General features: G+C 39.2%; 1 long non-coding RNA gene across 1 annotated transcript in view; it reads left to right on the top strand.

Annotated features, from left to right (window-relative positions):
- LOC132347977 (uncharacterized) overlaps positions 1 to 26,792 on the top strand; it is an 86,496-nt gene that overhangs the window by 39,497 nt on the left and 20,207 nt on the right. The window contains exon 2 of the long non-coding RNA XR_009497323.1: positions 23,408 to 23,594. This is a non-coding gene — a long non-coding RNA (uncharacterized LOC132347977). The remainder of the gene's footprint in view (positions 1 to 23,407; positions 23,595 to 26,792) is intronic.

The raw sequence follows: 26,792 nt of genomic DNA, 5'->3' as shown, positions 1-26,792 counted from the left end.
TGCTCACTGATGCTTTCAATTTATTACCCTCCTATTGCAAAATGTAGCACTCAAAGTTGCTGATCCTGTTAATGTCAGGAAAGGGAGGGGAAAACCCACATGGCAGGACATGGAACTAATTTATGAAATGATTGGAAATCTGCATCTGCCTTCTCCTTTATGTCATTCATTTTACCCCCCAACTTTTTTGTCCCACTCTTTCCTCTAATTTTTATTTTTTTCTTGTTCTATATTCCTTTTACTTTCTCTAACTCTTGTCTTTCTCCATCTCCAGATTTCACCTTATCTCCTAGTTCTTTTTATGCCTCCTTTATATATAATCCTTCCTCTCCCACTCTCTCTTCTTATTCTTTGAGTCTCAGGATTCTTTCCCATTCCTCCTCCAGAACTCACTCACAGTTATCCCCTACCCACCTACTGTCTTTGGTTTACTCATTTTTCTTTCTTTGTCCATAATAATGCTCTTTATTTTTAATTATGTTTTGGACTATAAGAAAGAGAGGCTGGTTCTAAGCGTGTGTGGGCTCTATCCTAAGGTGCCATTTGAGAAAAGGGGATAATTTTCACAATCTCCTGGTCTAGGATTACTGAACCATCTCAGAGACATTGGAAAAAAGTAGTGTATGCATACAACATACTTGCCACACTTGTATTATTATTTCTGCTAATAATAACTACGTACTGATGAGTTACATCTACTTTGCAGGTCTTCCAACTTGGTTATGTACTAGTTCAAGCAAATGTCATAGCTTCTATTTTGGAGAGGCAAGGCAGCACAATATTGTGAGAAAAAACATGGACTTTTGAGTCAAACAGATGTGAATTTAAATTTTGGTTCTGCCCTTAATTAGCACTGTAACATGGGCAAATTATTACCATCATTATTGATTTTTTTAATTATGAAGTATCTGAAGCTCAGAAAGATGTATATACAATACCATGTTTAGCCACCATTGTAACTTTGTCAGATCTTATCATTTTGCCATATTAATTTCAGATCCCTTCCTTTTTTGTTAAGAAATAAAACGTTACAGCAATTACGTAGTTGCTCTGATTTGCAATTTCTTCTACTCTGAAATGTGTCTAATTATATTTCTATCCCAGAGTCGTTAGAATTAAACAGCATGACATATCTAAAGGGTCTGCCATATTTTAAGGCATGTAGACAAGTTGTTATGTAGACAAGCATGAATAAATCACTTTAGTGGCCTTTTAAAAACTTCATATGAATTGAAAAAAAAAAAAAGACAACATAATTTTGCTAATTCTAGGTAGGCCCTAACCTTGATTTTGTTACTGGAAAAATAAAGATGATTTTCTCTACCACTGACTTAGAAAAATCATCCCAAATTTAGTATTTCCTGAGTCTAAGTTTTTCTAAGTGTTAAAATTTCACAAGTATTTGAATTTTTTTCTTTAACATCTTTATTGGAGTATAATTGCTTTACAGTGTTGTGTTAGTTTCTGCTGTATAACAAAGTCAATCAGCTATATGCATACGTATATCCCCATATCCCCTCCCTCTTCGTTTCCCTCCCACCCTCCTTTTTTTTTTTTAACACCTTTATTAGAGTATAATTGCTTTACAATGGTGTGTTAGTTTCTGCTGTATAACAAAGTGAATCGGCTATACATATACATATATCCCCATATCTCCTCCCTCTTGTGTCTCCCTCCCACCTTCCCTATCCCACCCCTCTAGGTGGTCACAAAGCACCAAGCTGACCTCCCTGTGCTACGCGGCTGCTTCCCACTAGCTATTTATTTTACATTTGGTAGTGTATATATGTCAATGCCACTGTCTCACTTGTCCCAGCTTACCCTTCCCCCTCCCCGTGTCCTCAAGTCCATTCTCTATGTCTGCATCTTTATTCCTGTCCTGCCCCTAGGATCTTCAGAACCTTTTTTTTTTTTTAGATTCCATATATATGTGTTAGCATACGGTATTTGTTTTTCTCTTTCTGACTTACTTCACTCTGTATGACAGTCTCTAGGTCCATCTACCTCACTACAAATAACTCAATATTGTTTATTTTTATGGCTGAGTAATATTCCATTGTATATATGTGCCACATCTTCTTTATCCATTCATCTGTTGATGGACACTTAGGTTGCTTCCATGTCCTGGCTATTGTAAACAGAGCTGCAATGAACATTGTGGTGCATGACTCTTTTTGAATTATGGTTTTCTCAGGGTATATGCCCAGTAGTGGGATTGCTGGGTCGTATGGTAGTTCTATTTTTAGTTTTTAAAGGAACCTCCATACTGTTCTCTATAGTGGCTGAATCAATTTACATTCCCACCAACAGTGCAAGAGGGTTCCCTTTTCTCCACACCCTCTCCAGCATTTATTGTTTGTAGCTGTTTTGATGATGGCCATTCTGACTGGTGTGAGGGGATACCTCATTGTAGTTTCGATTTGCATTTCTCTAATGATTAGTGATACTAAGCATCCTTTCATTTGTTTGTTGGCAATCTGTATATCTTCTTTGAAGAAATGTCTGTTTAGGTCTTCTGCCCACTTTTGGATTGGGTTGTTTGTTTTTTTGATATTGAGCTGCTTGTAAATTTTGGCGATTAATCCTTTGTCAGTTGCTTCATTTGCAAATATTATCTCCCATTCTGAGGGTTGTCTTTTTGTCTTGTTTATGGTTTCCTTTGCTGTGCAAAAGCTTCTAAGTTTCATTAGGTCCCATTTGTTTATTTTTGTTTTTATTTCCATTTCTCTAGGAAGTGGGTCAAAAAGGATCTTGTTGTGATTTATGTCATAGAGTGTTCTGCCTATGTTTTCCTCTAAGAGCTTTATAGTGTCTGGCCTTACATTTAGGTCTTTAATCCATTTTGAGTTTATTTTTGTATACAGTGTTAGGGAATGTTCTAATTTCATTCTGTTACATGTAGCTGTCCAGTTTTCCCAGCACCACTTATTGAAGAGGCTGTCTTTTCTCCATTGTATATTCTTGCCTCCTTTATCAAAGATAAGATGACCATATGTGCGTGGGTTTATCTCTGGGCTTTCTATCCTGTTCCATTGATTTATATTTCTGTTTTTGTGCCAGTATCATTCTGTCTTGATTACTGTAGCTTTGTAGTATAGTCTGAAGTCCGGGAGTCTGATTCCTCCAGCTCCGTTTTTCTTTCTCAAGATTGCTTTGGCTCTTCAGGGTCTTTGTGTTTCCATACAATTGTGAAATTTTTTGTTCTAGTTCTCTGAAAAATGCCATTGGTAGTTTGATAGGGATTGCATTGAATCTGTAAATTGCTTTGGGTAGTATAGTCATTTTCACAATGTGGATTCTTCTAATCCAAGAACATGGTATATCTCTCCATCTGTTCGTATCATCTTTAATTTCTTTCATCAGTGTCTTATAGTTTTCTGCATACAGGTCTTTTGTCTCCTTAGGTAGGGTTATTCCTAGGTATTTTATTCTTTTTGTTGCAGTGGTAAATGGGAGTGTTTCCTTAATTTCTCTTTCAGATTTTTCATCATTAGTGTATAGGAATGTGAGAGATTTCTGTGCATTAATTTTATATCCTGCTACTTTACCAAATTCATTGATTAACTCTAGTAGTTTTCTGGTGGCATCTTTAGGATTCTCTATGTATAGTATCATGTCATCTGCAAACAGTGACAGTTTTACTTCTTCTTTTCCAATTTGGATTCCTTTTATTTCTTTTTCTTCTCTGATTGCTATGGCTAAAACTTCCAAAAGTATGTTGAATAATAGTGGTTAGAGTGGGCAACCTTGTTTTGTTCCTGATCTTAGAGGAAATGGTTTCAATTTTTCAACATTGAGAATGATGTTGGCTGTGGGTTTGTCATATATGACCTTTATTTTGCTGAGGTAGGTTCCCTCTATGCCTACTTTCTGTAGAGTTTTTATCATAAATGGGTGTTGAATTTTGTCACAGCTTTTTCTGCATCTATTGAGTTGATCATACGGTTTTTCTCCTTCAATTTGTAAATATGGTTTATCATATGGATTGATTTGCATATATTGAAGAATCCTTGCATTCCTGGGATAAACCCCACTTGATCATGGTGTATGATCCTTTTAATGTGCTGTTGGATTCTGTTTGCTAGTATTTTGTTGAGGATTTTTGCATCTATGTTCATCAGAGATATTGGCCTGTAGTTTTCTTTTTTTTGTGACATCTTTGTCTGGTTTTGGTATCAGGGTGATGGTGGCCTCGTAGAATGAGTTTGGGAGTGTTCCTCCCTCTGCTATATTTTGGAAGAGTTTGAGAAGGATAGGTGTTAGCTCTTCTCTAAATGTTTGATAGAATTCGCCTGTGAAGCCATCTGGTCCTGGGCTTTTGTTTGTTGGAAGATTTTAAATCACAGTTTCAATTTCATTACTTGTGATTGGCCTGTTCATATTTTCTATTTCTTCCTGGTTCAGTCTCAGAAGGTTGTGCTTTTCTAAGAATGTGTCCATTTCTTCCAGGTTGTCCATTTTACTGGCATATAGTTGCCTGTAGTAATCTCTCATGATCCTTTGTATTTCTGCAGTGTCAATTGTTACTTCTCCTTTTTCATTTCTAATTCTGTTGATTTGAGTCTTCTCCCTTTTCTTCTTGATGAGTCTGGCTAGTGGTTTATCAATTTTGTTTATTTTCTCAAAGAACCAGCTTTTAGTTTTATTGATCTTAGCTATTGTTTTCTTCATTTCTTTTTCATTTATTTCTGATCTGATCTTTATGATTTCTTTCCTTCTGCTAACTTTGGGTTTTTTTGTTCTTCTTTCTCTAATCGCTTTAGTTGTAAGGTTAGGTTGTTTCTTTGAGATGTTTCTTGTTTGTTGAGGTAGGATTGTATTGCTATAGACTTCCCTCTTAGAACTGCTTTCGCTGCATCCCATAGGTTTTGGGTCATCGTGTTTTCATTGTCATTTGTTTCTAGGTATTTTTTGATTTCCTCTTTGATTTCTTCAGTGATCTCTTGGTAATTTAGTAGTGTATTTTTTAGCCTCTATGTGTTTGTATTTTTTACAGTTTTTTTCCCTGTAATTGATATCTAGCCTCATAGGGTTGTGGTTGGAAAAGGTACTTGATACAATTTCAATTTTCTTAAATTTACCAAGGCTTGATTTGTGACCCAAGATATGATCTATCCTGGAGAATGTTCCATGAGCACTTGAGAAGAAAGTGTATTGTGTTGTTTTTGGATTGAATGTCCTATAAATATCAATGAAATCCGTTTTGTTTAATGTGTTTAAAGCTTGTGTTTCCTTGTTTATTTTCACTTTTGATGATCTGTCCATTGGTGAAAGTGGGGTGATAAAGTCCCCTACTATGACTGTGTTACTGTCGATTTCCCATTTTATGGCTGTTAGCATTTGCCTTATGTATTGAGGTGCTGCTACGTTGGGTGAGTAAATATTTACAATTGTTATATATTCTTCTTGGATTGATCCCTTGATCATTATGTAGTGTCCTTCTTTGTCTCTTATAATAGTCTTTATTTTAAAGTCTATTTTGTCTGATATGAGAATTGCTACTCCAGCTTTCTTTTGATTTCCATTTGCATGGAATAACTTTTTCCATCCCCTCACTTTCAGTCTGTATGTGTCCCTAGGTCTGAAGTGGGTCTCTTGTAGACAGCATGTGTACGGGTCTTGTTTCTTTATCCATTCAGCCAGTCTGTGTCTTTTGGTTGGAGTATTTAGTCTGTTTACATATAAGGTAATTAGTGATATGTATGTTCCTATTATCATTTTCTTAATTGTTTTGGGTTTGTTTTTGTAGGTCTTTTCCTTCTCTTGTGTTTCCTGCCTAGAGAAGTTCCTTTAGCATTTGTTGTAAAGCTGGTTTGGTGGTGCTGAATTCTCTTAATTTTTGCTTATCTGTAAAGGTTTTAATTTCCCCTTCATTCTGATTGAGATCCTTGCTGGTTAGAGTAATCTTGGTTGTAGATTTTCCCCTTTCATCACTTTAAATATGTCCTGGCACTCCCTTCTGCCTTGCAGAGTTTCTGCTGAAAGATCAGCTGTTACCCTTATGGGGATTCCCTTGTATGTTATTTGTTGCTTTTCCCTGCTGCTTTTAATATTTTTTCTTTGTATTTAATTTTGATAGTTTGATTTATATGTGTCTCGGCATGTTTCTCTTTGGGTTTATCCTGTGTGGTACTCTCTGTGCTTCCTGGACTTGATTGACTATTTCCTTTCCCATGTTAGGGATATTTTCAACTATAATCTCTTCAAATATTTTCTCAGACCCTTTCTTTTTCTCTTCTTCTTCTGGCACCCCTATAATTCGAATGTTGGTGCATTTAATGTCCCAGAGGTGTTTGAGACTGTCCTCAATTCCTTTCATTTTTTCTTTATTCTGCTCCCCGGCAGTTACTTCCACCATTTTATCTTCCAGCTCACCTATCCATTTTTCTGCCTCAGTTATTCTGTTACTGATTCCTTCTAGGGTATTTTAAATTTCAGTAATTGTGTTGTTCATCACTGTTTGTTTGCTCCTGAGTTCTTCTAGGACCTTGTTACATGTTTGTATTTTCTCCATTCTGTTTCCGAGATTTTGGACCATCTTTACTATCATTTCTCTGAATTCTTTTTTAGGTAGTTTGCCTATTTCTTCTTCATTTATTTGGTCTTGTAGGTTTTTACCTTGCTCCTTTGTCTGTAACATATTTTTTTGTCATTTCATTTTTTTTTTTTGATGGGTGGTTCTGTATTCCTGTCTTACTGGTTGTTTGGCCTGAGATGTCCAGCACTGGACTTTGCAGGCTGTTGGATAGAGCTGGGTCTTGGTGCTGAGGTGAAGACCTCCGGGAGGCCTCACTCCAATTGATATTCCCTGGGGTCTGAGGTTCTCTGTTAGTCCAGCTTTGGACTCAGAGCCTCCACCCTAGGAGCTCGGGCCCGACCTCCGGGCTGGGCACCAAAATCCCTCAAGCTTCATGGCACAGTGGAAAAAAAAAAAAAGGAAGAAAGAAAGAAAAAAAGGAGCAGTACAATATGAAAGAATAAAAAACAAAATAAAATTAGAAAGAAAAAATATATTAGGAAAAATAAAACTATAATTGAAACAACTGCAACAAGGTAAAATAAAAGCACAACAGAAAAAAGAAAGAAAAAGAGGGGGGAACAAGCGAAAACAAGAGAACAATAACAAAGTATAAAGAATAAAATAAAGTTAGAAAAATAAAAGATTTTTTAGGAAAAATAAGAATATAAAAGAATCAACAACAATGAATCAACAAGGTAAAACAGAACCCCAATCTAAAAGGGGAAAAAAGAAAAAAAATAAAAAGCCTTGGCTATGGGGGCGGAGTTTAGGTGGGTGTGGAACTTAGGCAGGGGTAGGGTTTTGGGTGGGGCGGGACCTAGGCAGTTGGGGGGGTGACGTTTGAGTGTGGGGCGGGCCCTAGGCAGGGCGAGGTTCAAGCATGGGGCAGGGCCTCTGTTTAGTACCTGCTCAGAAGGGGAGAGGCAGCATGTGGAAAGGAGGGCCTCTGGAGTGTGGAGTTCTGGAGTTTGGAGGTAGGGCCCTGAGTGGGGGTGTGTGGGTGGGGTTTAGGCCCAGTGCGTTGGAGGTGGTCTCAGAGGGGGTCTCCGAGTGTAGAGGTGCGGCCCTGGGTGGGGGTGTAGGGCGGGGCTTGGGACCTGCATGGCAGGAGGGAGGCTCCGAGGGCAGGAGTTTAAGCTTCCTGGTGCCTAAGTGGACAGGGAAAGCCCTGGCCCTGTTCCCTTCCCTTCCTTCATGCCCCTCCCCCACTGTCTCCCCCAGGGTTTCCCCCATCCATGATGGACCCCTAACCGTGGGTGGGTCCCGCTGGGTGTAGGAACTCCTCCCCTCCCCCAGCCACCCCTCTGGGGTGCCAGTCCCGGAGGTCTGGCCTTTACTTTTGCTCCCCCTTCCCTCCCTCCCACTCCCTCAGGACCCGCCCGGCTGGAGGGGGCCTAGGTGGGCAGAGGATCAGGCCCGGGATCTCAGCAGGTTCCTGAGGGCCCAAGTAGGCAGGGGAAACCTGGCCACACTCCCTTTTGATCCTCTGCCCTCCCAGTGGTTTCCCAATTTCCCCCTTTGGGCGTGGGGTCCCTTCCCCTCCCCCAGCCACCCCTCAGGGGCACCAGTCCCGTCCCGCCTCCACTTCTCCTCCCCCTTCATCCGCCCCACGCCCCATGTCATACCCGGTCACTGGGGGTTCCTCCCATCCCCTTAGGTGTCTGTGGTCCCCCACCGCTGCCTGGTAGGTGCCCTAGTTGTGAGGAGACGCGAATTTCACGTCCTCCTAGTATGCCATCTTGACTCCGAACCAGGTATTTGAATTTTTAAGTACCAACTAGTTCCTCATTAAATGCATTTTGAAAACTAATATTTTATAGTCACTTGGCTACTTTGTAAAAAGTGAAAGAGTTACTTTTCCTGGCACATGAGGGTTGAAAGGCTTTCTAAGTGAATTTTCCAGATGTTGGGATGGGAAGTGTTTTCTTCGGTAGCTGGTTCTGCTGCAGCAGCAGCTGCCCTAAAATAAGCTGTTGTCCAGGCAGATGAGGAAAGAGTGTCCCAGGTGGGGCGAGGGTGGCACGTCAGGGAGGCGTGATTGCCGGGGAACCTAGGAGGATCACTGCCTAGAAAATGCCAAGGCTGTCCGAAACCAGCTAAGCAGTGGAAGCTTGTCATTAGTTTGTGTTTATTAAGTGCTTACTGAATGCCAGGTGCTATTCTATGCACTTGGGATTCAGGGATGAACCAATGATCAAAAACCCCTTTGTCATGGAGGTTACATTCAGAGGGACGTGGAGACAAGGAGATAATAAGTAAAAGAAATAAGTAAATTTATAGCATGTTAGAGGCAATAAGTGCTATGGAGGGGAAAAAACAAAGGAGGGGAGGGGGTTAGGAAGTGCTGGGTGGGGGCACGGTTTACAATGGCTGTGGCTTTATTTAATATGTTCATTCATTTATTCAACAAACATTTGTTGAACAACCACGTTACCTGGGCCATCTGGTTAGTGTAGCAAGACAGTTCAGGATCTGAAGTTACTTAAGGCATTTCAACTTTTTAGGGTTAGGCAGGGTTTCTTGGAAGAGGAGACAGTTTTGTTCTGATTTTTTTCCTCTTTTTAAAAAAATTGAAGTATAGTTGATTTACAGTGATTCAGGTATACAGCAAAGTGATTCAGTTTATATATTAATATATATATATTCTTTTTCAGATTCTTTTTCATTATAGATTACTACAAGGTACTGAATATAATTCCCTGTGCTATACAGTAAGTCCTTGTTGGTTATCTATTTTATGTATAGTAGTGTGTATCTGTTAATACCAAATTCCCAATTTATCCCTCCTCTCCTCCCCCTTTGGTAACCATAAGTTTGTTTTCTATGTCTGTGCATCTATTTCTGTTTTATAAATAAGTTCATTTGTATCATTGTTTTAGATTCCATGTATAAGTGATATCATATAATATTTGTCTTTGTCTGACTTACTTCACTTAGTATGATAATTTCTAGGTCCGTCCATGTTGCTGCAAATGGCATTATTTCATTCTTTATGGCTGAGTAATAGTCCATTGTATGTATGTATGTATGTGTGTGTGTATATATATATATATATATATATATATATATATATACACACACACACACACACACACACACACACATATACCACATCTTCTTTATGCATTAATCTGTTGATGAACATATAGGTTGCTTCCATTGCTTCTTGGCTATTGTAAATAGTGCTGCTATGAACATTGCGATGCATGTATCTTTTTGAATTAGAATTTTTGTCTTTTCGGGATATATGCCCAGGAGTGGGATTGCTGGATTATATGGCAACTCTGTTTTCAGTTTTTAAAGGAACCTCCATGCTGTTCTCCATAGTGGCTACACCAATTTACATTCCCACCAACAGTGTAGGAGGGTTCCCTTTTATCCACACCCTGTCCAGCATTTATTATTTGTAGACTTTTTGGTGATGGCCATTCTGACCGGTGTGAGGTAGTACCTCATTGCAGTTTTGATTTGCATTTCGAGGAGACAGTGTTGAGTAATAATAAAGAGTTGGAATCAATAGGACATAACTGGAAGTTGGGGATGACTGAGGCAGGGTGTCCAGGACAAGGCCTGGTTCTGGCATGGCAAGCTGGGTGGCAGTGGTTCTGTCTCGTGCAGTCAGGGGATGCAGGAGGAACTCGGTAGTTTGGGTGTGGTGATGAGCTCTATCTGATACCTTTGGGAATCTGGGGCAGTCGGATAGATGAGCTCACAGCAGAGAAGTCTGGCCTGGAGAAACCACGTGGTGCAGTGGGGGATTCCTGGCAGGTTGTCCAGAACGCATCGTGCTCATAGGCACAGCTCCCTTCTGTGCAGAATGACTTAGAAGAAGAAAGGGGTCTCACAGACTGCCTGGTGCACTCTTTTATGTGGGCCAGCCACAGATCTTTCTGTCCCTGCCCTTGTTCCCTTCCTATGATCTTACACCCACACTTTAGGATTAATCTTTGGGGGAAATTAAGGAACCCTTGGTTTAAGAGCTCAGGCAGGTCAGCCTTGTGGCCAGTCATACGCAGAACCTCAGCACCTATCATCTGCCTAGGACCTCGACCACCACACAATTTAATAACTGGGCCTTTATTTTCCCAGATTCTAAATCCTGTCCTGATACCCAGTCTTAGACTCTTACTCCCTTAAGACTAGTTCCCTGCTTTGACCTTGATAGTTCAGTTCCGTTTATTCCTGAGCACTTGCAAAGTATCGGGCACCAAAGGAACCATGCAAGGTGCTGAGATTCAAAAATGAATTAAACATGGTTCCTGCCTTTATGGAGCATATTAGTCTAGCAGGACAGCTGGTCAGATAAGCATGCAATGATGATACTGTATGATTTGGTATAATAATAGAAGGTTGTTTTCTGTCTAGAGGAAGCACAGTTCTGCCGAGGAATAGGGGTACTAAAACCCAATCCTGGCCTCAGAGCCACGTGTACCTGCTGTAAGATTTCCCTGTTGGTGGCTGCCCGCCACTATTCTTCACTCTGCTTTTCCAGGACTGACCCATCAGTGGCTCTAAGCATTCTTTTGGGAGTCTAGACACTGTGTTTTGCCTGGTGCCTCCACTGCCTTTCTCTACTAAAGACCTGAACTGAGCAGCCTGCGTCCCTTCCCTCTGTGCCCTCTCATCTCACTCTGACCTCATCTGTACACTAGTTCCTAGTCCCCGTTCTTAACATGAAAAATTAACCCACGTAAGAGTCTCAGATCTGTATCAGAATTTGAATCCAGTGTCCTGGCGTCCTAGCACAGTGCTGCTTCCGTGAAAGCTCCTGGCCACGCATTTGAAAGGATAGTGAGGAATATGCATTTTCAATAAATACAGTACGGTGGTTTTAAAACACATCTGCAAATTCTTTGACATTCCTCCTATCAAAAGGTGGAATCTAATCCCCCCTCTTTGAATATGGACTGCCCTTTGTCATTTGATTTTAGAGAATAGAATGTGGCGGAATGACAGTGAGTGACTTAAAAGGCTAGGTTAGAAGAGGTTGACATGGCTTATAGCTGGCTCTCTTCTTGGGATGTTGGTGTGTGGGACCCAGATGCCATGTTGTGAGGAAGCCCAGGCCACACAGAGAGGCTTTGTGCTGTGGCTCTAGTCCAGCTAAGGTCCCAGCCGACAGCTAACTTCAACCCCTGGACTTGTGATCAATGAGCCTTCAGATGCTTGCAGCTCTCAGCCGTTGTGCCATCTGAGATGGCTCTGAGTGAAACAGAAGTGAGCTGTTCCTGTTGAGTTCTGACCAAACTATATACAAGACACTAGCTTTTGCAGTGGTTTTTGATATAGCAGTAGATCATCAGAACACATAATAAACAAAATTACTGGTCATGTTAAAAGTTGTTTGTAAGATATCTGAAACCTTGATTTTGCATAAGGAAGGCAAAGAAAAATAGCAAAACCGTTCCTTCTTGTACTAGAATTGTTTGATCATCTGTGAATCACACACATTTATAACATTCTTTTGAAGAACTAAATCCTTCTCAGCTTTTGTATGGGACTGATTTGTCTATTTGCAGTTAGTTATGCCTATCTGTGCAAGTGATATAATTTCAGTAGATTCGAGCAGAAGGAGGCCAGTCTCTAGTTTCTTATGTGTTATTATTTTTTTTAAAAAACAGCTTTATTGAGGTATAATTGACATTCAATACTGTACATGTTTAAAGTATGTGCAGATAGTATTGATACATCTTGACCTATGTACACACTGGTGAAATCATCCTTACAATCAAGACAATGAACATATCCATCACCTCCCAAAAGTTTCCTTATGACCCTTTGCAATCTCTCCCTCCTGAGAGATCTGAGGCAACCGCATTGATCTGCTTTCTGTCCCTGTAGATTATTTTTCTAGTGTTTCGTATAAATGGAATCATATTTTTTATATACATATATATATTTGTCTTTTTTAAATTCAGCATAATTATTTTAAGATTCCTCCTTGTGTTACATATATCATTACTTCATTCTTTTTATTTCTCAGGAATATTCCATCGTATGGATATATTACAATTTGTTTAACCATTCACCTGTGAGTGGGCATCTGGGTTGTTTCCAGTTTTTGGTTATTACAAATAGAACTGCTATGAACATTTGTGTACAAAGCTTTGGGTGGAACGGCTGGATCATATGGCAGGTGTATATTTTACTTTTTAAGATATAAACAAATTGTTTTCCAAACTGGGTATACCATTCTACATTCTCACCAGCAGTGTATGAGAGTTTAAAGTTGCTCAGTTTACCATCACCAACACTTGTTCCTGTGAATCTTCGTAGTTTTAGCCATTCTAATAGGTGTGTAGTGGTGTCTCTTTGCTATTTTAATTTGTATTTCCCTAATTGCTAATGATGTTGAGCATCCTTTCATGTACTTACTTGCCACTTGTATATCTTCTTTGATGATATCTGTTCACATCTTTTGTCTATATGTTTGTTGGATTGTTTGTGCTCTCATATTGGAATTTTGAGAATTCTTTATATATTCTGGATACAAATCTTTTATAAGATAAATGCTTTGCAGGTATTTTCTTCCAGTCCGAGGACTGTCTTTTCATCTCTTAACAGGTTTTTGTTTTCATGAAGTCCAGTTTATCAATTTGTTTTCTTATGAATCATGCTTTTGACATTGTAGCTAAGAAATCTTTGTCTAACCCAAGGTCATAAAGATTTTTCATATATGTTTTGTTTTTGAAGTTTTATCGTTTTAGGTTTTACATTTAGGTCTGTGATACATTTAAAATTAATCTTTGTATATGGCGTGAAGTATTGATCTAAGTTCACTTTTTATGCATATTCTAGCACCATTTGTTGAAAAGATCCTTTCTCCACTGAATTGCTTTCACATCTTTGTTGAAAGTTAGTTGGCCATATATGTTTGGGCCTTCTTTATAAGCTCTTTAGGCATTTCCATCGATGCATTTGTTTATCTTCATGACAATACTACACCATCTTTATTACTGTAGCTTTATAACACCTTTTGAAATCAAGTAGTGTTAGTCCTTTAACTTTGTTCTTTAAAAACACTTTTTCTATTGTTATTCTAGATCCTTTGCAGTTCCATATGAATTTTATAATCATCTTGTTCTCCTCCGCAAAAAGTCAGCTGGGATTTTGATAGGAATTATGCTGAATCTATAGATCAATTTGGGGAGAGCTGCCTTCTGAATAGTACTGAGTCTTTTGATCCATAAACAATGAGCAGATTTCCAATCATTTAAGTGTTCTTTAATTTTTTCCAGCAATGTTTTATAGTTTCAGTGTATATATCTTTCAATGTATATATCTTTTATCATTGTGTAAAAGATGTTTATATACATCTTTCTTTCATATTTTTGATGCTATTGTAAATGATATTTTATTTCAATTTCCAATTACTCATCACTAGTCTATAGGTACATAGAAATACAATTGATTTTGTACATTGCTTGTATCCTGCAATGTTGTTAAATTCACCTATTAATTCTTGTAGCTTTAAAAAGTATTCCTTAGGATTTTCTACATAGAAAATTATGTCATATGCAAATGAAGACTGTTTTACTTTTTGCTTTTTAAGCCAGATGCCTTTTATTCCTTTTCTTGCCTTATTAAACTGGCCAAAATCTCCTGGAACATCCCACAAATGGGTTTCCGCTTGGAATTTCCCTCCAGTCAGTAAGCTAGGTAAATCATAGGGCTCACCTCATTTGTTTCCTGTTTCTCAGGAATCGCTGTCCACCACTGTGTGATATCCAGTATCTTGAAAACCATTGTTTCATATATTTTGTCTGGTTTTTGCTTTTATTTTTTAACCTTTCAGGTAGAAGGGTAAATCTGATCCTTGTTACTTCATGATGCTTGGAAGTGGAAGTTCTTATGTATTCTTAAAAAAAAAAGAAATTCATTTACAGGCTTTACTTTGATAGTAGAGTTCAGTGTTCAGTTTACTTAGCCTAAAATTTATCTTCTCTTTCACCCTTCAGACACCAGACCTGACATTACTTTCACTAAGAGATAGAGTGTTGTAATTAAAAGCTCAGATTTTCTTCCTCTTCATGGGACTTATCAACTTTCTGATATACTATATAGTTTGGTTATTTATTTTATTTATTTACTTTCTGTCCCTCCCCCTCCCAACAAGTGCTGTGAAAAAAAGGATTTTTGTCTGTTTGATTTCTGCTGAGAGTCAGATCCTAGCTTTGCCACTTTTACTAACTGGACAATATACTTCACCTCTCTCTGCCTCAGAGTCATCATTTATAAAGTGGGAATAATAGTGCCCATTCTCAATGTGTTGTTGTGAGGATTAAATGTGTTATGTATAGCACTTAGAACAGTGCATGGAATATAGTAAGTCATTGTTCTTAGAGATGTTACTGAATATTCCTCGCTAGAGATTGGACAGGGTAACAGGAGATGATAAATGCAAGCTCAGCTCTCTCAGGTCAGCCACAAGCCAGTAGCTCTTAACACAGTTTGGATGGGGGTGTACACTGGAATGATCCATTTACGTATGACTATTAGATTATGTGCAGACGTAATAGCTATCCTTTTCTGAATTAAAAAAATTGAACATTGACTATTAAATTAGTAAAAGGGCTCTGATGACCTAAAGGAAGTAAATAGTAAAATTGTATTCTTTGTGACTCTCTGTTTCTCATCAGAAAAGTGGAGATATCTGAAATTCTTGTGTCTAAGTATGTTTTAGAATTCAGATATTTTTAGATTTTAGAAAGAAAAAGGTGCATATGTATTCTATAATACATAGTATGTTACATCCCAGTAGAGCCTGGGGCTGTGCCCTCAAATCCAACACATTAACTCATTTTGCAGCAAAATGTATGGACGTTCACACCAAGTGGATAAATAAAGACTGTAAAAAACCCAGTTTTGGTTCACATTAGGTTTTGCCACAAAAAGAGTTTCCTGTATACTTAGGAAAATACATTTGGGTTTTCAGAACTTTTAAATTTTAGAATTGTGGATGTAAATTATGGACCTTTTATCATAAGATTTGAGAGAGGATTAAATATATAAAGCACCTGGAATATAATAGGAACTCAATCAGTTATTATTACCATTGTTGTTCATTGCCTCAATATTATTAGTAGGAAAATGTTGTAGTAGGATAGTATTGTAGTAGTAATTATTTCAAGACTGTAAAAGTATGCAAATGAAAACAAAAATAGACAAATGGGATCTAATTAAACTCAAAAGCTTTTACACAGCAAAGGAAACCATAAATAAAATGAAAAGACAACCCACAGAGTGGGAGAAAATATTTGCAAATGATGCAACTGACAAAGGATTAGTCTCCAGAATTTACCAATGGCTCATGTGGCTCAATACCATCAAACAAACAACCTGGACTTCCCTGGTGGCGCAGTGGTTGAGAATCTGCCTGCCAATGCAGGGGACATGGGTTTGATCCCTGGTCGGGGAAGATCCCACATGCTGTGGAGCAACTAAGCCCACGCACCACAACTAGTGAGCCTGCACTCTAGAGCCCGCGAGCCACAGCTACTGAAGCCCGCGCGCCTAGAGCCCGTGCTCTGCAACAAGAGAAGCCACCGCAGTGAGAAGCCAGTGCACCACAACAAAGAGTAGCCCACGCTCGCTGCAACTAGAGAAAGCCTGAGCGTGCAGCAACGAAGACCAAATGCAGCCAAAAAATTAATTAATTAATTTTAAAAAAAACCTCATAAAAACAAAAAACAACCCAATCAAAAAATGGGCAGAGGCCCTAAATAGACATTTCTCCTAAGAAGATATACAGATGGCCAAGGCACATGAAAAGATGTTCAACATCACTAATTATTAGAGAAATGCAAATCAAAACTACAATGAGATATCACCTCACACCAGTCAGAATGGCCATCATCAAAAAATCTACAAACAATAAATGCTGGAGAGGGTGTGGAAAAAAGGGAACCCTCTTACACTGTTGATGGGAATGTAAATTGGTACAGTCACTATGGAGAACAGTGTGGAGGTTCCTTAAAAAACTAAAAATAGAGCTACCATATGATCCAGCAATCATACTCCTGGGCATATATCTGGAGAAAAACTTGGTTCGAAAGTATGCATGCACCCCAAGGTTCATTGCAGCACTGTTTACAATAACCAAGACATGGAAGCAACCTAAATGTCCATTGACAGATGAATGTATAAGGAAGATGTGGTACATATATACAATGGAATATTACTCAGCCATTAAAAAGAATGAAATGGTGCCATTTGCAGCAACATGGATGGACCTGGAGATTATCATACTAAGTGAAGTAAGTCAGACAGAGAAAGACAAATATCATACGGTATCACTTATATGGAGAATCTGAAAAAAAAAAGATACAAATGAACTTATTTACAACACAGAAACAGATTCACAGAACCTAGGGAATGAATTTATGGTTACCGGGGGGAAGGGTGGGGGGAAGGGATAGATTGGGAGTTTGGGATTGATATGTATACACTGCTATATTTAAAATAGACAACCAACAAGGACCTACTATATAGCACACACACACACAAAAAGACTATAAAAGTAAAGCCCTGTTAGAAATGTTACCCAGTTTCCTTGTTCATTCAGGCCAGGTTGAAACTATGGGTGGTGTTTTAGGGAGGGTTTAGATAGAAATAAAGGGACTGGGAAGCCCATTCTTCGTGGTCTTTCACACGTTTACTGGGGGATGAGGCAGAGAGGCTGGTGATAAGTGTACATAGTGGAGGTGAGTAGGAGCTCTAGGTAGCATTGGTTCCCCATATACTGGGAACTGCCTTTTTCCTCCTCCTCTTCCTCCTCCCCTTTCCCCTTCTCCTTCTCCTTCTTTTATGTACTCAGTCTTATGACTGTCATCTCATGAGACAAAGGAAATTACTTTAGCCATGGGCTGGAGGTTGAGGTTCACATGTAGGTGGTGGAAGCCTTGAACAAAGGGTTCTTGATCCTCTGAGAGTAAAGAGATCATTCATTATTGCCTGCATGGGGGAAGGTGAGACTCAAACTTAATATGAGTTTGCATATTAATGAGTCTGCATATTAATATGAATCTGCATATTAATGCTAACACAGCTTTCCAGTTACATTTTGGTCATTCACTGATTCGGTAGCACCTTGTTTTGCTCTTCTTTCCTGGGTTTAGGTAATGAACAAACTGACCAACTTGGGGATTGCTAGGTTGGGGTAGGTTCCTAAGGAAGCTGGTAGACTTACGATTATTCTAGGAGTCATCTTGCCTTAACTGGAGGGTAAGGTGGTTTATGAAGTCTTTCCCCTGATGCCTGGTGCCTCAGAAATATCATAGACTTTGGAGTACTTTGAATCCTACCTACCTCCTCCTTTGTAAGTGTGGGCAAGTCATTTAGCCTCTCTGAGCCTCAGTTTCATGAGATATAAAAATAAAAAGAACAACAGCTTCCTTAGAGTTGTGAGAGTTAAATGTGCAAGTACCTAGTATATTCTCCAGTGCATAGCATGTGCCCCATTAAAAGTAGCTACATTATCTGTATACTTTCTTAATTTTTATCTAGTAAGAACATGCTAAGAATGATCATTTGAAGATTCTTTATGGTTAAAAAATGATGATGAATTGTAACAAATGTGTTACTCTGGTGAGGGATGTTGATAATGGGTGAGGCTATGCATGTGTGGGGACAGAGGGTATATGGGAAATCTCTGTACTTTCTGCTCAGTTTTGCTGTGAACCTAAAACTGCTCGTAAAAAAGTCTATCAAACAGTAATAAAAAAATTATGATGATGTGGTAACTGCAATAGCAGCTGTAGAGATATTCAACATTATACAGTAAAACAGGTTATTTCTCAAATAATTTAGAACATGATGCCGCTGTGGAAAGAACCTGAGGTTCAGTAACAGAATACCTGGCTTCCAGCCTGAGTTTTACTGATTGTATGATCTTGAACAAGTCACTTAAGTGAATTTATCTTTATTGTCAGTAAAATGAGGATTATGATGTAGACTTTGTCTGCCTCCCAGGGCTGATGTGAAGATCAAATGAGGGAATCTATGTGGAAGCATTGTGTAACACTCTAATATGTCATAGAAGGGATAGGGTTTGGGTTTTGTAAACTTATTCTTTTGTTTGCCTTTTTGGCAAAAGGACCCCAGATTCTGATCCAAGGGAGAAGGGTTAATCATAGGATAATAGCCTGCATTCAAACGGAGTCTCCTCCTCCTCATTTCCTGCCAAAGCAACATTTTGGTTAGAGGCAGGGGAATACTGTCACTGAATGCAGTGGGAAGAGGATAGGCAGGGAGGAGCCTTTAAAAATGAAGTAAAATGAATAAAACACACAGAAATTCCCTATTTTGCCCTTTCTCATTTAATACCTACCTCATTTCTGGCAATGTATACCTGCTTCCCTCCTCCTGCTGGTGTTTTCATTTATGTAAATTTCTTTATTTCCATTTATATAAATCAAATTAACAGTGTCATTACTTGGAACGTAGAGAATGCTTGCTGCTCTGTGCACTGACCGGGCCAACTTGGCTATTGTAACCCCAGATCATAGTTTTTTCTTCCTGTACTACGTTGTCAAGTGGTTTTACTTTTATTCCAAGTGCTCTCCTTGTTATAATAAGCCCTTGAAAGGTAGCCTAGAGTTTCAGTGACACTGACTTAATTACTAAAAGGCCCTGGGAAAGGCGGCCTGGCACAGTGGCAGGAGCACGGGTTTGGAATCCTCAGACCTGGCTTTGAATCCTGGCTCTGCCACTTGATAGCTTTGTGACATGAAAAGTCAAGTGACCTGTCCGAACCTCACCTTCCTCACATGGAAAGTGTGGATAATACCCCTCTGCTTTTTAGGGTGGTTTATAATGGTTATAAATGTTGGTTTGGCCAAAAAGTTCATTTGGGTTTTATGGAAAAACCCAATAGCTTAGGACAGTACTCAATACAGGGAAGTTTGTTTTTTTATCCAGCTATAGGCAAGTCACGTAATGTTCCTGAGTGTCATTCCACTCAGGTGTGACAAGGGGATCACAGCAATTCCTGTCTACCAGGGTTATTCTGAAAATTAAAAACAATGGAATTAAAGTTCTGGGAAGTGGTGGGAACTGGCTCTTCTTAATGCTGCTTGTTCAGTGGCTGAGTTTGCAGCCAGAAGGACCTGGGTTTAAACCCTAATTCTGCCACTTAGCTCCTTTGAACATCTTCCCCTTAGAAAAATGGAGATAACATCTTCCTTGCTTAGTTTTGTGGCGATTAGAGATAATGTATAGAAAACGTCTGGCACTTTGGTAAAACAGCTCAATAGATGCTAGGATTATATTGTAATATGCAGTATAAGTAAATCACTAGGGTTTGATTTGCTAATTCTGATTCTTCCTTTACTGGAAAATATCCAGTAACTGACAGGAATGTTTAAACTTTTAACTCTTGTCTTTCTAGACCTGTGAGCATTGCAGCAATGGAAAAACGGAGTTCTTGATTCAGTTCAAGGAAGAAATGAGGCTGGGCAGATGGCATCTGGTCTGAAGGCGCAGTATGGGGAAAACAGTTCAAAGTTTTTCAGGCTCATGTGACAGTGGCCTCTGTTCTCACCCTCACACCTAGGAAAGGTCCAATAACCTGAGTCTCTTGGCCTCCAAGGGAATTAAGCTGAGTTTATTCCTGAAGTATAAACTTTCAAACAGTGGCTCTTATTTTTTTTCCCTTTTAGAATATGGTTTGGAACCTGATGCCAAAGCTAAAAGGTTAATTGTATATTGAACCAGAAAGCTAGATAGCTGGTCCAGGTAACTCAAACCAGACATTTTTCTAAAATCTGAACCAATGGATTAAATTTAGTCACATAATTTTCATGGTTTTCTAAACTGTTTTTCTCCCTGTGTAGATCCAATTCAAACGTATAATTGCCAATTAATAGTGCAGAATGTTTTCTGACTTTCAGCTTTGTAGGCCAGCTTGCCTGTAGAAATTATAAGGCCATTGTGTGATCCTCCCTTGTACTCAAAAGAGAGGATCTTTTTGATTCTAGAGTAGAAAGATGATTCCCTTATCCCCAGTTGAGTATCTTATCAGTGGAATGATTGTAAAGTAATAATTACAAAGTTGCTCTGGAATCAAGACAATCAGTTAAAAGACCTCAGTTTCAGGGCACATTGTTGCAACCTGAATAATTTGAAAATGTGGGTATCTAACCAGATCTCAGCTCAATTTACTGCATCCAAATAATGGGTGCATTGGTTTCCTAGGGCTGTCATAACAACGTACCGTAAACTGGGTGGATTAAAATAACAGAAATGTATTGCCTCAGAGTTCTGGAGGACAAAAATCAAAGTGTTGGCAGGATCGTGTTCCCTCTGAAGGCGCTAGGGAAGGGTTTGTTCCAGGACTGTCTCTTAACTTCTGGTAGCCTCAGGCGTCCCTTGGCTCACAGATCATCACTCCAGTCCTCTCTCCTCACGTGGTGTTTTTCCTGTGTGTCTTCACAACATTTTCCCTCTGTGTATGTCTGTTTCTGTGTCCAGATTTCCCCTTTTTATAAGGACACCATTCACATTGGATTAGGGCCCACCCCTAATGCCCTTGTTTTAATTTGATTACCTCTGGAAAGGTAATCTAGAAAAGGTCACATTCTGAGGTACTAGGGGTGAGGACTTTGACATCTCTTTCCTGGGGGACATGATTCACCCCATAATGATGGGCTTGGGTTTCTCACCAAAGAAAGCTTGTGAACTTTTCAGTATTTACCCCGTGACTAAGGGACTCTCTGATAATCTCTCTCTCTCCATCAGATGCATCTCTTAAAGGCATGAAACGTTCACAAATTCCAGGGGCTATAGTTCTTACAGAATTTCTTGTAAGATAAAGAACTGAGAGTTTAGTTGTATGCATGTATGACTTAAAATTTACAGAGTTGGCAAACAAAGATGCTAATGGAAATTTTTTGGTTGACTAAGTACATAAAAATCCATGGTCAATAGAGCAGAGCTAATGTAGAAAAGATTTAAGAGGAGGAGGATTTAAATTGGAGCTTGAAGTGAGGAAAAGAGGAATTTATATTGCTAGAGAGGTTGGGGAAAGTCAGTCTAAAAAGGGAACCATGACACAGATAAAACTTCAGAGAACAGAATGGGCAAGTTGGTGGCCTGGTGGACTTTAGTCAATTAATATTCGCCCTGTGTGTCTATATTCTAGGCCCTTGGAATATCTCAGTGAACAAAATATAAAAATCACTGCCCTCATGGAGCTTATACTCTTGGTGTGTATGTGTGTGTTGTGGGAAGAAACAAAATAAACAAGTAAGTAAATATTAGAAGGTGATAAGTACTTTAGAGAAAGAAAAAAAAATGTATGGTAGGGGAAAGAGGATTGGGAGTTGGGGAGGAGGGTGGTTGCAATTTTAATCAGGCATTCAGAGCGGACCTCACTACGAAGGAAACTGTTGAGCAAAGACTTGAAGAAGGTGAGGGAACCCTAAGGCTCTCTGAGGGAGGAACATTCTAGAAAGAGAGAAGCACCAGTGCAAAGGACCTAAGGGAGGAACGTGCCTGAGATGTTTAAGGAACAGCCAGATGGCCTTTGTGATCAGAGCAGGTTGATCAAGGGGGAGAAGAAGGAGACCAGTCCATTGTGAGGACTTTTGTTTTTATCTGCGTGAAACAGGTAGTCTGGGTAGTCGTTACTGAGTTGATGCGGAGGAATGAAATGATATGACTGATGTTTAAAGAGGATCTCCTTGGCTATCTAAGAGGCAAGGTTAGAAGCAGAGAGGGAATTTTGGAGGCCATTAGGTAACCCAGGTAAGAAATAATGGAGCCTGGATCAGGGTAGTAGCTATGAAAGTGTTAAGGAAACAGACTGGATCCTGGATATACGGTTTTCTTGAGGGCTTTCTTACAGCCAATAGGATTTTCTGACAGATTGAATGTGGAGAGTGAGAGTCAAGTGTGACACTGTAACTTGTCTTGAGCAACTGGAAGGATGGAGTTGTCATTAGCTGAGAACAGGAAGCCTTGTAGGGGCAGGATGTTTGTGGGATGGGGTAGGGAGAAACTGGGACTTCCATTTGGGACACAGAAGTTTGAGATGTCTATTAGACATCCAAATGGAGATATTAAACAGGCAGTTGTGTATATAAGTCTGGAATTCAGCAGAGAGGTTGGAGCTGAAAATATAAATTTGAGAGTCTCTGGAATATGAAGACGGGATGAACTCTCCAAGGTTGTGAGTGAGTGATGATAGAAAAGACATCCAAGGACTGAGCCCTGGGACCTTCCAACGTTAAAAGGAGAAAGCAGAAAAAGAGACTGAGAAGGAATAACCAGTGAGGTAGAAAGAACAGCAATAGGATTTGTTTGACTAGCTGAGGGTTAATAATCTGTTGAGACAGGACAAGGGATAAATTGGTAAAAGGACTTGAAGACCAAGCATAGAACCTAGATTTTTTAGATGCTGAAACTAAGGCATAACTTGATAAAAGATTTGTCTAAAATGACTTCATGGTAAATATCTCCTTCTAATCCCAGTCCCTTGATTCAATCAGAATCTTCATGGTTGAGGAAAATTTTGTAACGTGCAAGGTTTAGAGATATGCATCTCACTCTACCATGGAATTCGATAGGAGAGGCTGTTTCATTCTGAGTTGTTCAAAATAACAAATTCTTCATCTACTGTGTGTGTGTGTCTGTGTATGTATTTCTGATCAGTGGTGTTTTAAAGAAGCTTCCACAGAGCCACCAAAGTTAATAGGTCAGTATTACTTTCTTCAAACGTAGTTTTACTCACAAGCTTGATAAACGATAGAGGTTGCAGGCTCAAAAGCCAGACTTAAGGAAAGAGTTCCCTGAATCCTGTTTCTGGTCTCATGCTCTTTTGTTTTTGTTGAGGTAATTTGTCTTGCTTGTTGATCTTTGACCCAAGACTTAGGGTTTTCTTTTTTGCAGGATGAAATTAAAGTTTGAAATTAAAGACCAGTAGATTCCAAAGGAGACTGAAATAATATCTTCGGAAATTCAAGTGTGATGTAACAGTATACTAGAGAGGAAGACGTGGAAATTCAACAATATCACACAAGAGAGTTGAAGAATCAGAGGTGGTGGTTTGGCACCTCCTATGACACACAGATCCCAGGTGGGTCATCCCGAACTTGGAAAAAGAGCATGTAGTAGAATTTTCACTAATTTTTGTTTGTGGCTCTAGGGTAATTGCTGACTAAGTTGATGCTTCAAATAAGTAACTAAGTGTTGGCATTTTATAGCCTTTGAAACTTGTTTTTAGACATTTTTTGGTCTTATTTCTCTGTTGCCTTTTTGATCTAAACTCTCAAACTCTTTCAGAACTGAAGGAGGAAATTTAGATTTAACCTCAAGAGTCAATGTTTTGTCTTGTGTCTCCTCTAATATAATACAGATGTGAGGATGGCTGTATTTTACTTGAACACTTATTGAATTTCTGCCTTACTCCTTTCTCTTTCTAATGGGAAACAGTCTAACTCTAGTCCTCATTAAACTCAGAGAATCCAAGCTGTAATCTTGAGAATGTACATGGAGAGAAGATATATTTAGGTTATTTACTTAGATTACAAAGCCTTAAACTGCTTCACTATTTGAGGAAAAAAATCTCCCATCTATGAAAGACAATGAGAAACAAAGAAAAATGTTAAAGATTTAAAAAGTGTTAGTTTAAGAACTGAAAAAATGGCCCTCCAAAATGCTCTTTTCTGACTAGAGTGAGTGTCACTTCATTACCTGGGCAGTCTGTAATGTAGTGAGATGTCCCTTTTGAACACTCTACAATCTAGCTTGACAATGCCTATATTTTCTTTCTTTCTTTCTTTTTTTTTTTAACATCTTTATTGGAGTATAATTGCTTTACAGTGTTGTGTTAGTTTCTGCTGTATAACAAAGTGAATCAACTATACGTATACATATATCCCCATATCCCTTCCCTCTTGCGTCTCCCTCCCACCCTCCCTATCCCACCCCTCTAGGTGGTCACAGAGCACGGAGCTGTTCTCCCTGTGCTATGCGGCTGCTTCCCACTAGCTATCTATTTTACATTTGGTAGTTCATATATGTCCATGCCACTCTCTCACTTCATCCCACCTTACCCTTCCCCCTCCCCATGTCCTCAAGTCCATTCTCTACATTTGTGTCTTTATTCCTATCCTTTCCCTAGGTTCTTCAGAACCATTTTTTTTTTTTTTTAGATTCCGTATATATGTGTTAGCATACGGTATTTGTTTTTCTCTTTCTGACTTACTTCACTCTGTATGACAGTCTCTAGGTCCATCTACCTCACTACAAATAACTCAATTTCATTTCTTCTTATGGCTGAGTAATATTCCATTGTATATACGTGCTACATCTTCTTTATCTGTTCATCTGTCGATGGACACTTAGGTTGCTTCCATGTCCTGGCTATTGTAAATAGAGCTGCAGTGAACATGGTGGTACATGACTCTATTTGAATTATGGTTTTCTCAGGGTATATGCCCAGTAGTGGGAATGCTGGGTCATATGGTAATTCTATTTTTAGTTTTTTAAGGAACCTCCATACTGTTCTCCATAGTGGCTGTATCAGTTTACATTCCCACCAACAGTGCAAGAGGGTTCCCTTTTCTCCACACCCTCTCCAGCATTTATTGTTTGTAGATTTTTTGATGATGACAATGCCTGTATTTTCTATCTACAAAGCTAGTTCTCCCAAATTGTGCTATTCCAGAGAACTGCACAGACTGTCTGAATATTTCAGCAACTTTGAGGTCACCATCCCAGCTTCCTGTGGCATAAATCTTCTGTAGGTCAGTTGGGCAGAGAAGGGCCCAACTTGTCCAGTGACTGTGATACAGACAATGACACCCAGCTCCTTTGGGCAAAGTGCTACATTTATCTATCAGTACTGATCCAACAATCTGAATTTATTTTTCAGGTTGGTGGCAAATGTATTTAAGAGGGAAAAAATACTTCATAGTGTAGACGTGTAATGTGAGCTCATTTATATGGTTTCGGAATGATTTCTTCAGTGGCCCAGTGACCTGATCTGCTTCAACTAGTCTAAACATGTGTCACAATTATGTTTGTACCCCTCTTTGGATTTATTTGATTAGAGGCTTTCTTGTTGACTTGTGTTACAGGGGAAAATAAGCACGTATCCCTGTCCTCAGACCAGTCACTGGTTTCTTTACTCTGATGGTTGCAACTAATCATGAAACAGTTAGAGCTCTCCAAAGATGGCATGCTGGCCTCTCCTGGGACATAGTGAGCTCTCGGTTGGTGTAGCCAGGGACAGACATGACCCTGGCATGCAGCCAGGTGACTTCATGGCAGGGGTCTTAGAAGGAGACTCATGACTGAAGGAGCGGTTGGTCTAGATGGCTTCCACATCCCCTTCTCACTCCCAGCTGCTTTGATCAGTGCGTTTGATTCAATCCTTTCAGGATTGACAGTATCTGGAGAGCTTGGTTAGTAAATGAACAGTTTGGAGTCATGCTTACATCTGGTCCATTGGGTGCCAGTGAACCAGCTAATAATTACACGTGTACACTGGCCATGGTATGGAGAATCAGGATTCTGTGGGAGGAACATTTAAAATCACTTTTTGTTTTGGCATTGACATTTTCTTTGAAATTTAAATTTTCGATCATGTGCCCATTAGAAATGCTGGGCATCTGATTTAAAAAAAAAAAAAAAAACCCCAAACAACCTATGTTAGCTGGCACTTCTAAAGTAATATATATTTATAAATACATAAGACTATAATAATAAAACTAATGATCATGTCAGCAGTACCACTACTGTGGCAGAATGCAATTTGGTATATCTGGTCAAGAACTATATTATTTTCTAATAAGACAGTAAAATATTTCTATTGTTATCACTATGGTACACCTTACCGTTGTGGAATTACAACAAATCCTCATTTGTTCCGTCCTCCCGATCCTGCCGTGTGTTCCTTGCTTTTCATAGATGTTGCATAACATTTACATGTAAGTTTAAACCTAGAAAGGTGAACTAGAAGGTACTAGAGGAAAGAGTACGGAGCTGTTGGTTCAGATTGTTCTGGGTTCGAAACTCCGCTGTGAAACTCATCAGCTGTGTTGCATAGTTTCCAACTTCTTCGATTCTTTGGAAAAAGACCCTGGGCTTCATGAAATTCTGCTTGATGCACGTCCTGTGTCCAGAGAGACATCTTTCATAAGAGGGACCATTATTCCCAGTTGGGCCTGGGGCATTAGCGGGAACAAGGCGCAACAAAGTAGTTGAGAGGCGACACATCCTTTTTCATCTGTGTTATTGGCTTGTCCCTTGTTCAGTGGTTGATTGGAGA

Source organism: Balaenoptera ricei, chromosome 14, assembly GCF_028023285.1.
Source record: "Balaenoptera ricei isolate mBalRic1 chromosome 14, mBalRic1.hap2, whole genome shotgun sequence".
Taxonomy (NCBI): domain Eukaryota; kingdom Metazoa; phylum Chordata; class Mammalia; order Artiodactyla; family Balaenopteridae; genus Balaenoptera; species Balaenoptera ricei.
Note: the sequence above shows the minus strand (reverse complement) of the source record. Positions and strands in the feature narration are given on the sequence as shown.